Source organism: Nilaparvata lugens, chromosome 1, assembly GCF_014356525.2.
Source record: "Nilaparvata lugens isolate BPH chromosome 1, ASM1435652v1, whole genome shotgun sequence".
Lineage (NCBI taxonomy): Eukaryota > Metazoa > Arthropoda > Insecta > Hemiptera > Delphacidae > Nilaparvata > Nilaparvata lugens.
Genome location: NC_052504.1, coordinates 43,915,619 through 43,929,835, shown reverse-complemented (window position 1 = coordinate 43,929,835; position 14,217 = coordinate 43,915,619).

Genomic DNA, 14,217 nt, shown 5'->3' with positions numbered 1-14,217 from the left:
AAGCCTTGAGATGGATATGGTGAGGTACCCAACCAGTGAGTTGGGGGGTCGAGCACGCTACACTCTACGGGAAGGCAGCTCTATTACATTCTATACTCTCTGGTATTTTCTGATGATTTCATCTCTGTGTTATTATTGAGCTTTTTGTAAAACTGAACTGCAAGCTTTTTTTACTCCCTTATAGATATACTCGTATATTTTGTTCAGATCTGATTGAGGATCTGCTCCCCTTGGGTAATAAATAAATAAATGAATAATAAATAAATGTTTATTTCCCAAAAAAACTAAAACCACAACATCAATTACAGAAAATATTACATAAATTACAATTACATACAATAGTTAGTTACAAAAAATTCTTATAATGTTTCCTCTTCATGTTTAGTTTTTTTTCTGTGTGGAAATTGACCTACTCCACTATGGCGTACCATGTTCTAGAGTAGGTAATGGAGATGGAATAACGACGTTAGAATGCTCAACTCGAATATTTCTCAATCAGTTTCATTAGCATGTTTCCTATTGATATTCATATAAGAATGAGAGAGAGAAACTTTCCTATATACATGTTATGTATTGCTTATTTCATCATTAGCAATCAGTGTCAATACATATTCCTGGTATTGACCCACCATTGCCCTTACGGAAGAAACATGAAACTTTTCAATTTCTAGTTGAATTGGGCTAAAAAATGATGAGCAAAATGATATAAACTACAGACCCAACCAAATGTTTAGGGCCAAACCACATGAAGCGTTTTCTTGGACGTTTTTTGCACTGGCGACAGATGAGTCGGCAAGGCAGGAAGTCCTACGATAGGAAGCCGTATCGAAGCTTACTGCTCTGCCGACTCGTGTCGCCAGTGCGAAACGCCTGGAAAAGCGCTTCATGTGGCTTGTCCCTTATTCTGCCTCTTATCTCTCAACCTCAACAAACTCTTGTTAGTGGTTTCCTCAGCTGAATGTCAAGGTGAGTTTTCCGAGTGAATTTTTCCACAAAAATGTCAAATTCAAAGCTTAAATACAGTAATCAGGAGAGCTTGAACAGTTTTCTATTTCCCGCATTGAAGTAACAATCATTATGACCAATAAAAGATGCAACAAATGTACCTTAAATGATGGACAACTGTCGTATTCGACTTCAATCTCATCCAAAAATAATTGAGAAAAGCCGCTCACTCAGGAGGGAAAGTAGGCCTACTTCTGCAGTTTAAACCTTCTATGGTTTAGGAATTGCATGTTTTGGGACAAATTGGACAGTTGAATATTGTGGTTCTCAATAATCCAATACCAGGCTCTGAGTTTAATTCGATGGATGATTGAAATCCAAAAATAATTATATTTTAAAACATAGAACAAATCAATAATTTTAGTTGGTACAAGGAGGACATTATGCAAACTGCATTCTCCACTGTCTATAGCCTAATAACAAACTATCAGCGTTATGACCATAATATTTTTGCCGATTAAAGTGTTTATTGGAAAAAGCGACTGAAATATCCAAAGTCTATCCCAGTAAAAATATAGACTAATGAATTTCGAAACTAATCTAGTACTTTTGAAACAGTCTATTCCATGATTCCGTTGAATTTTTAAAACTCATACTTACATTACTGTTACAATTCAATACATGCTATTTCAATCTACAATATGATCAATCACTCTTCAATCATCTATGTTTTCTCATTGTAGATCAATTATTTTTCACCACGTTTCATTGGTGAATTGATGCATAAAACCTTTTAGTTATAGGAGCAGCGTAAGCTTAATTTGCGATACCAAACACTTCCCTCTCTCAAGGAGTAAACATGTATTGTATCTGAAAATGTGTGGAATTCATATTGTTGAGAACACAGTTTTATAGTTGAGTTGTGCGCGTTGTAAGATTTGTTTGAATACGATGCGGGCAGAGTGCAGAGAGCAGAACTCGCTCCCCTTTACTCCACTCGGCCTTTATCCGACGTCCGTTTTTGATATATTTACTTTCAGCTTACAGATTTTTCTGACAGCGTTCAGAATGGAGTTTCAGTCTTTCCGCGCGATTACAGCTGAAAAGAAACGACTGGAGCCGATATTGTCGTTGCTGCCTGCTGCTCAGTTCAGTGTAGCACAGGGGCACAGGCACAGCACCATCAACCGTGTGAACACTATATTGAAGTGTATGATCAAAGATTAGTTCAACCAAGACTACTCATATTTGTTTCTCTCAAATTTGCCGCTTTTGACAAATATTAACCTAACTAGAATGAGAAATGAAGTTGAGAGGAAACCTTTTACCCGGAGTCTACTTCATAATCACACGCTCCCAAGTCTAGTTGTATGATTGAGATATTCTGCATTTTTGATAGAAAAATATTCCTTGTTCTAGGAAAACATTTGTTTAAACTTAGTTGAATTTGAATATTCGTGGATAATTTGTGAAGTTGAATTAATATTGGTGGTTGATCGAACTCTATGTGACTAAAATCGAGATATTCATTGTATAAGTTATAAAAGGATTTCCAATTATGACTTTACTTACCTTATCCCTTCCATTTGCTTCAATTCTTATCGTATGATTTTGTGAAATGGAGGCCAAAATGATCAGGGAATTTCTTTATCAATATCAGATACTGCATCTTAATTTGTCTTTAGTTATTTTTAGGTACTTTCTCAAAATGACATTCTATTTTTCTTTGTAAAATTGTTGGGTTCCTATTATGAATAGAGTGAGAACATTTCGAGGATTGATTTTGTATCATTTAAAAATGTTTCTTACTCTTGAAATTGAATTGAGTAAATTATTGACTGGTGTGATATTGACGTGCTTTCAAAATAAGCCCACTGACTTCTTTGCTGCTATTCTTATATTTTGATTTTTGTTAATTCTCTCTATTATTCACTCAATTAGAAAAAAACAACTGCTGGTGATAGAAAACTCTCAATCATGAAAATTGTAGTACGTTTAATTATTGCGTAGGAATTGAAGCTCTATGGTTGTTTCTCACTAATACAACAAAGTAGGGTTGAATCTCTGAAGCAGACAATGCAAGACATCATAGGGAAGTTACGTGGGCGGAGTCGATCTAACCATTACACTTTCCCCATTTCAAAGCTTACCTTGTTAACGGAAAAGACTGTCTATACATACAAAGTACGCAGTGCGGAACGTTAACATAATGAGCCAAGAAGCAAAGAATATCGTATTCCAAAAGATAGAGTTTCACAATTTCACATTCCACTTGGAGCGTATTATCTAGACATCGTTGAGAAACCAGTCACTACGCTTTTACTAACCACTTCCATGAAACTCATTCATCTTGTGAATTATTCTGATAGCATAGAATTCAAGAATTAATATATAGTAAGTATTTAAGAATAACGTTATAATAAGAGAAGTGGAAATTTAATAACATAATTAAAGCCTATCAACATTGATGAAAAGTTATTTCTCCCTCCAATGATACCAAAGACTAGTTTAATTTCAAACTGTCAGCAATATGGAAAACATCCTATAGAATACATTCATATCACAGGTTGTGAAGGAACCAATTAGGCAGTTTTTGAGAGCGATCGCAGATGTAGTTGAAGGTGGCGCGTTTCCCAAATCAATATTATTTCAATAATGACCGCGAACGAAAAACCACGATGATCACCGGTCCATATGTACTACTCAAATGTACTTGAAAAATCACTTTTTTGGACTCAGGGACCTTGAAAAGTATAGAAATTTACAAATTGGGGTACCTTAATTTTTTTCGAAAAGCAATACTTTCCTTACTATGGTAATAGGACAAGGAAAGTAATAATGAATGAAAGCTGAAAACTGGCAAAATGTTAACTCTATCACAGCTGATGTGACAAACGGAGCAACTGCTTAATCGGTTCTGCCGCACCTTGTATTCGTGGAGAATATTGACAGTATGAAGTGAATCTTACTGTAGAAGTGTTAATTTATTCAGGAAAGTTCATCAAATAAATTGCATATTTAGACATTTTTTTACATATTGGAAGCATAAACGATACATTTGTAGTTTATAGTGTGATACAAATGAAATTAAATGTATCTTGAAGTTCTTCTAAAATATATAATTAATATTACCAGCAACATACAATAAGATTATTCAACCAGACAATATTTTGATATGATTAACATTGGCAATATCGGGGCACCGAGCTTCTCTCGTTATTTTTATTCATTGACTAGCAGGTCACCCGTGCTTCGCTACGAGAATTACAAGATAAAATTATTTTTGTGAAACATTTATAATCTAAATCCTACCAAAATTGTTATAATCGTTTTTGAGATTAGGTCACAACTTGGCATGAAAATTATTGAGTCGAATCATTCGAATAATATTAATTGATGTGTTGGAAGTGCTCTGTAGAATAGTAGTCTAATTGCAGCGAATTTTGTAGAATATTGGGCGGGGCTTAAGAGTCGACCTTGACTTTATTCATTGGTAATTAACATTTCCCATTGACAGTTATCATATTAGCAGTGATCATGTTATTTTTGTTTTTGCTTGATGCAATTGAAGATTAAATTCCAAATTAAGTTTATTCGGAATTTGATGACTCTGGTATCCATGGATCTCTTGCTTATTCTGGAATTTTTGGCATAGCCTGTCAGTTACTTTTCGTTTCACTTATCCAAAAGAGTAAAAGCAGCCAATCCACTGATTCTTTCTTCCATGGAAGTCCATTCATACATGAAAGTCCATTCATAATAGTTAGTATAACATTTATTGTGGCTGATTTCTCATATCCTAAACTTTACTATCATAACATTTAAGTGGGATCATTTTAATGTTAATTTGCATAAGTCATTCCATCACTTTGATTATCGACTACCATTATTTATGATTTCTTTCTTTGATCTTAGCTTGGAACCAAAAGCTTAGGGATGAAAATTTGGATATAAACTAACATGTAACTCAATTTAATTTCTATCTAAATTGACAACTTTAGTATTCACTTGTGATCTATCAATATCAAATATCGGGGGACCGAGCTTTGCTCTGGAGTGTAAAAGCATAGAAAATTTGTAACGAAAGATTGAATTTATAGTTTATATCTATTTATTAATGTTCTCAGTCGTACAATTATTTTTACAGTTATATGAGGAGGCACAACAAGCTTATGCTCAAAACTGTCCCTTTTCAAATTTATACTACAGTCCAAACAAAATCTAGGTTACGGTACTATCACTCATCAAAATAACAATTTATTTACACTTCAAAAAACAAAAACATCATCAATTACAAAAATAGATATACTATGGATTCTATTTACTATGATTTACTATGTTTGCTACAATATTTGTTAAATACTATGTACTATTCTACACTAACAGCATCTAGTTACTATTTTGGACTTTCTGAAGTAATCATGTTTTCTAAAAAAAAAAGAGAAATGAACGAAAAAAAGGTTTCTCTTGCTGGATTTCTCTTCTCGTGAGATCAGCTGGATGATCCCACACACATGCACTCGTTCACTCTCTTCCATTACGGTATCGACAGACGACAAAATTTCCAGCTGTTTTTCCAAGGACGTATTTATCCTTTTAATGTCCTTCAGCGAGTTATCCAAGGGTTGAGACCTAGTGCAATCGAATCTTCATATCATAAACCTACATTGTTCCAAATTTCGTGAAAATCGTTAGAGCCGTTTTCGAGATCCGTTGAACATGAATATTCCCATATAGCCACATAACCAGATAACCAGATTACCACATAACCAGATAACCACATAACCAAATATATAAACGCAGCTTTAGAGTTGAAAGATATTCCTTAGTGAGCACCTAAGACGTATAAGGTTCCAAGTTTTGTTGCAATCCATCCAGTAGTTTTCCAGAAATCATGATCAGTGAGTGATTCAGTGACTCAGTGAGATAAGAATTTTATGAGTTACATTACAGAACACAATTCTCTAGAATGATCGTGTTTATATTTCACAGCTGGCTATATGTCATCTTATGAATTTCAGGGATTATTCACATACTCACTCGCTCACTCACTTTCAGGGGTGCCCAGAAGGGGGAGGCATGGCGCAATTTGCGCCATCAACATTTTTGGGGGGGCATGATTTTTTTTATATTTTATGTTAAAATTTTAAATCATGACTAAAAAAATCAAGGAATTTTTCAACCACAGATGTGTGGAGAAGCCAGTCTATTGCTGTATTTCCATAAGGTCTATAGTTTCAATCAGGTACTTGTGGATGAGAATACTGCGTGAGGTCTACTGTTGACAGAACTACTAGTATTTTATATGCAAGAATTTAGTGATTTTAAGCCTATGAGTTTGAAGGTAAATCTTTGACAAAAATAAACTAGTAGTTCTGTGAACAGTAGACCTCGCGCAGTTATAACGACGTCCCAAACCATAAGCACATCCACACTGATACACTAACTATTTATTTGATCAGATCATGCTTACACAAGATTCAATTATCATAAATAACGCTTTCCGGAATTTAGCGCGGGAAAATCAGAAGACATCTAGGCGCCCAGACGAGCTGTTATAAGTTCTTTGCATCCTATTTAATAGTGCATAAAAATTGCATTCAATGAGGCATGCAATTTATATTCTACACAGCTGCTAATTTTTTACCAAGTAACATTGAGATATTGAATTGCATGCGTCATGGCATGCAATTTATAGTCAACTCGACAGCTGATTTATGATAAATAATTCTAGTCTGATTTTCATTCTAATATTGACGTATGAAGGAGGCTCCTTTTTCCTTTTATAATTATTATCCTTGAAATGCAAAATTTCCAAAAACCTTGTTTTCTATAAACATTTAAACATTCAAACATTTAAACATTAAGAGAAATTCCAAACCGTCGACTTGAATCTTAGACCTCACTTCGCTCGGTCAATTATAGCTTCATCATCCACTATTATTCTGATCTCCTTTGCTTAATTTTAATTTTTAATGGTCCTGTGTTTGAGTTTCCTTTTTGTTGCAACCTAATATTCTTAAAAGCACAATGATAAGTTAGATTGTAATGTACATTTTAATCTAATAATTATTTAAATTTCGAGGGCGTCTCATGATGATATTAATGTCTCTGGAATGGGAATGCAATTATAAACAACATCGCAAACTAGTGAATTTGACAGAAGAAAAAACTTCTCTTGTCAAAAATTTGTGAAAAATATCAAATGAAGCCAATTTCAATCTTTCAAATTCACACTCTATTTACCACACAGTAATCAAGTAATTATTTTAATGCTTCATTACCTTTTTCTTTTTTGTATAAAAGTCCAGTCAAATGGTCGTTTTTCAGGAAACAGCCCCGAAAGAATTTTTCTCGACGGTTCTATAATATGTATTTTGGAGCGCTGAATTCTAATCTGAAATTTGCTAACACTCCGGAGGGCGGCTTCACCCCCAAAACCCCCAAAAAAATCCAAAATTTCGGACTTTTTTCAACTTTTCGAGAAAAAGCATTCTGTAAAATATTTAAGAAAATACAATTTCCAATAAATTGAGTGGTCCGAGCAGGACTCTACGATTTTTGGTTCCGGAGCTACGAGTTTTCAAAAAAGGGGTATTTTTTAAGGGGTTTTCAAAATTATGCAAACCTACCACTTCTACCCTATACAACTAGGATCTTTTTCTAGTAATGATAGAAAGCCACACATCATGTGAATGAACAATATTAATTCTGAACAGAATTCCTCAGGTATTTTTGAATTTAGTAGTAGTTGGGGGGGGGGGGGAATACACCCAATAATAGAAAATCATGTCCTACAGCCAAAATCCAAATTTTCGTTATAATACCTTTTCAAGGCCTTCCTAACAAAAAAGAAACATATTTCGGCTGAAATCACCTTACGAGGGTTATGTTCTATGAGAATCACTCGTTAGATTTCAGTATTTCCTAGTGGGGGGCACACATAAGGATACGTCAAGGATCAAAACTTTAAACACTTATAACTTTTGACTGAATGATCACATCTCCTCGTACTACAGCTCGTTCATATCAGCTCGTCAAGGCGGTTGATAATCATGTATCATCTCACTAAAATTTGTTGAAAAAATAGAAAATTCCTCCTTTAGTGTATTTTAGCCCATATTTCAATGCATAGAAAAATGACCAATTTCTATATTCAAAACTGTGTGTCTCAGTAGGGTACGCGCCACCTTAGTCCTCCGACACACCCAGAACCTGACAGGAGTGGACAGCGACTATCTCATCCATCGACACCGTACGCCAGCGACAGGGAAAGACTGTTTTGAAAGAGTCTCGAATTGGCGTGTGCGTTAGGCGCCAAAACCGGACACTTTTACATCCGAACAGAAACGACAAAGTCAGACACATCGAATCTCTGACACTTCAAAAACAAGACGGTCAGGTTAGTTTTGTCATCGAAAACACTGTAATTAGTATTCCCATAAATATAAATACACTAATATGCCATAGTAACTGATAACTCCAGTAATGAGTTCATCGAAAATTATGCTTCAGTAACTATAAAAACTCCAGTGATGAGGAGACCGAAAATCACATCAACCGATGAAGTGAATTGGAAAAAAGGGTGTTGTGATTTATCATTAGTGAGCTGGAATATTAATTGCATGCAATTACCACAATTTACCCATTTATTCATAACAGCTAATGCTATTTAAGAATAATCACATATACTGTCCTTAATGCCCCGAATTCAGCTGATTAATATACAAATTTTACATCAACTCGCTTTCGTTAATGTCTGTCTGCCTTTCTAGGTGTATTGTTTGTTTCCAACATAGCCTATATGTATTAGATAATACAACTTGTGATAGCAATACCTTTAACGTTATAGTAATTGGTATTATTAGTTTAGGGATTTTGAATTCTGATTGTGAATTATTCACCCATACGGAGTTAACTTTAAAGTTCTATGGATTCACATATAATAATATAACTAGAGACACCCTTGATTGAAGAACTCGCTCATGAACAGTTGTATTGATCTCTGAAATCTTTTACAAGTATGTCAAATTAATATTTAACAATATTTTCCAATATTCATTCATGGAGGCTATATTAATTATGGGCAATGATGGGATCAGTATCAATGATATAATTTTCTCGTATTTTGTTTTATCAGCCTCGATATTGCAGAGCTTGATATATAATTCGTCACCCTCCAAAATTCGTATAAATGCTTGGTCCCGTAAGCTACAAATTATATAGGTTCTACTGTGTTGAATGTAGTCTAGGCCTACTGGAGGGTTAATTACTCGAACATTGAGAATTTTGAATATAATAAAATTATTCAGTATTGTTTCTCATTTTGAATGTCATTTTCAATACTAGAAGATATACAGTTATCATTTCCCAAAATAGCGGGAAAATGTTATTTTTTCATGATAATATTTTGATGATTGATTTTTCTACGTTTCAACGACGGGATTTGCTTTTGTCTGTATATGTATGTTGGCATGTTTGTAAATTAGCTTTTGATGATTACAGCTTGGCAATGCTCTCGGTTTTATTTATAACAGGTAATATTGTCATCGTCAATACACGCCAATCAGTCATTGGCCGTTTCAACACTTACGATTTCTCGTCACGGTACCGGTTTCTTTTTTCCGATGTCCGAAGGGCTAATTGGGGTGACATATTGACAATGAGATCTGTTTATAAATGCTGTACAAGGTCTACTGTTCACAGAACTACTAGCTACAAGTATTCAACTGCAGAAGTCGGAAATAGACATTTCATTTTACTCATGGAAGACGCCCACCCTTATCTATCTACTCCACGTCTATGAAGATAACAATACCAAATAAACAGAGTAAATAAACAGAAAGTACAAAGACATAGAGATGGAAATTTAGAAGTGAATGAATTGTTATAATTTAATTACTCAGGTATATTAAAACTAACTACTTTACCATTTACCTGATTAATATTAACGCAATCATTATGTTTCAAATTCAAATTTGCGTTGCGTTGCTGTCACTCGGCTGCTCTCTGCACCTATTTTCTCGAATCATGCAATAACTTAAAAAAATGACGTCAACAAACTTGGTGACTCAACACATCTGTCTCGTTTTCAACTGACAATGGCAAACTCTCTCGATCAGCTGTTTTCAACTGACGATGAAAAACTCTCTTGATCAACTGTTTTCAACTGACGACGGAAAACTCTCTCAGTCAGCTGCTACTCGGTTGATGAATATTATTACCGTACCTAATCATTTTTAAGTTCCCTCAGTGAGTTATCCTAAACATGAGTCCTAATCCAAATGATGATTTTTGTATCAGAAACTCTATATTTCAAACTATATACTATATTTCAAACTTAATCAAAATCGTTAGAGCCGTTTTCGATTTCCATCAGACATACAAACAAACTAACTAATAGAAATTGAATACGATGATAAATACGTCTATAGTAACATCCATATGGGAACGTCTGTTATAGTAGACTGCACAAAACTAATATGATGTTAGTTGGAAGAGCTGAGTACCTCCTCACCCCTTACCAAAAACTTTGCCAATTCTTCAGGTGTACTGTATCATGAAAATATCAATATTAATTCTTACTTATAATCAGCTGCCTAGGGGGCCTAGGCCTCCCTCAAGGATCAGATAAATAATGAAAATGCGGGTCTATCTACACGAATCCTTAGAGTCTCATAATGATTTAATACTTTTCTTTATCAGCAGTAGTATAATTCCTTCTACAGTATCAACAATGTAGCAAAATTGCCTTGAAAGTATGGATACGGGTACAGAGTAATAAATAATATATTTTTCTCTGTGGTATAGTTTGAATACAGAATGGGTACACTTATTGATCAGAGCACAATAAGTGAGTTATTGAATAAATTTCAATGTGAGAATTAACAAGTTGCAAGATGTCACAGTGAAAGCAAAAGAAAGGGCACAATCAGACAATCAAAAATGTATGTAAAGGGTTGTTGAGAATTATGGGAACAGCTTGATGTATCTTTAGCTTTCTAACTGAGAGTTATTTTCCAATTAGAATATGATCCCCAATGAAATTGTTGAAATTGTCATTGTAAAAGAAACATTTATCTTTTTCCATGATTTTTAAGAAATCTGTTTCAGTGTATTCCTGCTCTAGGGCCTCTCTGTAGACCCATATTTCTAATAAATATTCCATGATTGGATTCAGTAACTAATAATGTATATGTTTGTATTGATATTCAACCACATTTGTATAAAATTGGAAAAAATGAAGCATTATAATAACATATTCTTCTAATGTAACATTTATGGGGAAAAATCCAGGTCCCTCTATCCTTTGGGGGTATTCCTCCCCCCCCCAAAACCTCTTGGTTTTTGCCCTCCCCTTCAGCAGTTTCGTGAAATGGCATCACTGAAGTTTAATGAAATCAACTTCAATTATTGTATGGTAATTGTATGGCAAGATTACGATACTTATGAGCTCTACTTAGAAATGGATTGTGAAACAAGATAATTGTACTGGAATGTAATAAACTGTGATATTTTCATGATTATATAAAAGCAATTAAGCCATTCATTTCAATCATTGAGAGAAGAACCAATAAGATGCTCATATTATCTTCTCAAATCTTAATACATTAACAATACACTACCGGTAATTCACGTGTAAATAATACTGATGTGGTCGATTTCAATGAGCATTAAATGAAATGTTTGTTTTCTTCTAAATGTCTATACTTGAGCATTCTGTTAATTTCGAACAGAGATCACTTTTACGGAGTTTTCTCAGATGATGCAGCAATCACTGAGGAATATCCAACACATAACTCAATAATCCAGGAGAGAGTGATCTAAAATTAAAACTATCAGTGCAATATTGCTGAATTTATTATTAGTGTTTTTAATCCCATAAATGTCTCTCAATTAAATGATATGTTATGGAGTTCCAAAATATTTTTTGCATTCCCATTTTTCTTTTTTTTAATATTTGAATCGCTTCATTTGGGTCACTCGTTGTTTAGTCGAATATAGTATTTAATAGTATTATTCAGGTATATCTATCACATGAATCTCTCTCAGCAGCTACTATATAAACGCTTAAAATAGGTTGCTAGGGAACGATAATGATAAGAATATGTGATGAATAATCTATCCTGTTCTAGGCGAGCAATATTTCTGTATCACAGATATCCAAAAACTTCAACACTAAAATGTGAATATCTTTGAAACGGTTTGATATATTTATGAGCGATTTCCACCATTCATTGTCTCTTGAAATTCTTTATTATTTGAATCTTGTATTAAAACTTTCCCATAGAAAATTTTTGATTCAATGTGGCGGAACGAAGATGGCAGACCAAAATTATTTTGAAGCTACCTACAGAATTTTTTTCAATTTGAATAAGAATCCCAGTGAAGCCCACTGTTATATTATCTTTGGAGAAGGAACATTAAACTGTTTTCCTATTAATATCACGCTGTAGGCCAACGTGAATCCATAGGACTTCATAGGTTTCTCCGTATGGGTAAATGATTCAGAATCAGAATTCAAATTTTGTTAAATCAATAATACCAACGACATAGCAACTGCCATCACAATTTGTATCATTAATATTACGCGTATGCTACTGAAGGATAATAGTCAGGCAGACACACAGGAGCAAGTTATTTTGTCTCATGCAGTACTTTCAATGTTACTCTTATATCCTGAAAAAGGACGAAGAAGTGAGTAAAATATATTGTTGTTCAACGAACTTGACTTGTAAAAAGGTTCCGGTGTGTGTTCAAAATTTGATATTATTAGGCGGTATTATCAAGTTGGGAGCACATAACTTGAAGGAGTCAAATTATTTCAGTGTAGGGGATTGTGTATTTCACAAGAGAGTGTGGTTCTGAGGGATATAGGCCTATAGTAAGAAAGTGAAGAAGTGAGGATTTGAATTGCAGTTTTAATTTTTTTTGCACGACCGGCCCTCTCTCACATTCAACCATCAACCCTCCAGTACGATGCTACATCAACTATATTATACAATCCTACTCGGTGGAATGGGGGAATTCACAACATTACAAGCAAGAGTTGATAGTAATGATTATTATTGACACAAAGAAATTTACAAATCTAGGCATGGGAAAGTCAAATTCAAGATAGGCTGTAGATAATAAATTATGTCTGAAGCATTGTATGAAATAATAACAAAACCCTGAGGGGTTTTGAAGAAAGGAGAGCATTAGCACACAACCGGGTAAGAGAGAGAGTTAGAGAGAGAGAGAGAGAGAGAGAGAGAGAGAGAGAGAGAGAGAGAGAGAGAGAGAGAGAGAGAGAGAGAGAGAGAGAGAGTGAGAGAGAGAGAGAGAGAGAGAGAGAGTGTGAGAGAGAGAGAAAGGCGCAGGAGTGATAGAGAGAGGGTGATGGAGGGGGAGAGAGAGAGTGTGTGGGAGAGAGAGAGAGAGAGAGGAGAGAGAGAGAGAGAGAGAGAGAGAGAGAGAGAGTGAGAGAGAGAGAGAGTGTGAGAGAGAGAGAAAGGCGCAGGAGTGATAGAGAGAGGGTGATGGAGGGGGAGAGAGAGAGTGTGTGGGAGAGAGAGAGAGTGTGTGGGAGAGAGAGAATGAGAGAGGAAGCAATAGAACTAAATAAGGTTGAGATAAGAGACAATGTCATGTCACGCAGGAGTATTGTCCAATGGTGGTCACACACATACTTCTACAGTCACACTAAGTTCTAAAAAGAATATTTCAAAGAAAGTACAGTCTGTGCCAAAATTGAAACCAGTTTACTTCCAAGCTATTCTGCCAGCTTAACTGACATAAGCATCAAAAGCTGATAGCGACAACCAGAGACTGTTTTCCAGGTAGAGAAATTAGTCACGGACTCGCCCCGCCAAAACAAGACACTTCTTTTTCAGCACAGGAACGACGAAAGTAGCCACCGCCAAAACAAGACTGATTTTCAGTGCTAGGATGGATGTGTCCGACTTTGACGGTGGTGTATCCTGACATCGCCCCGTCTCAGTAACTCAAAATGATACTTGTTCTTGATTACAAGAAAAGAATCTTCTCTTTTATGTGAGGTGAATGATTTTTGTAAAAAAATATAATCGTGAAGTAAGATACGTTTGTTTCAAAAAATCAAGAAATTTGCGATATTTTTCTCATTTTCACAGTCTCGACAGTTTTTCGATAATAAACAGCAATGCAAGATTAATTTAAGGCAACTCAGCTTATAGAGCATGACAGTTTTTACTTTCCTTGCCCTATTACCATAGGTAAGGAAAGTATTGCTTTCCGATAAAAATTAAGGTA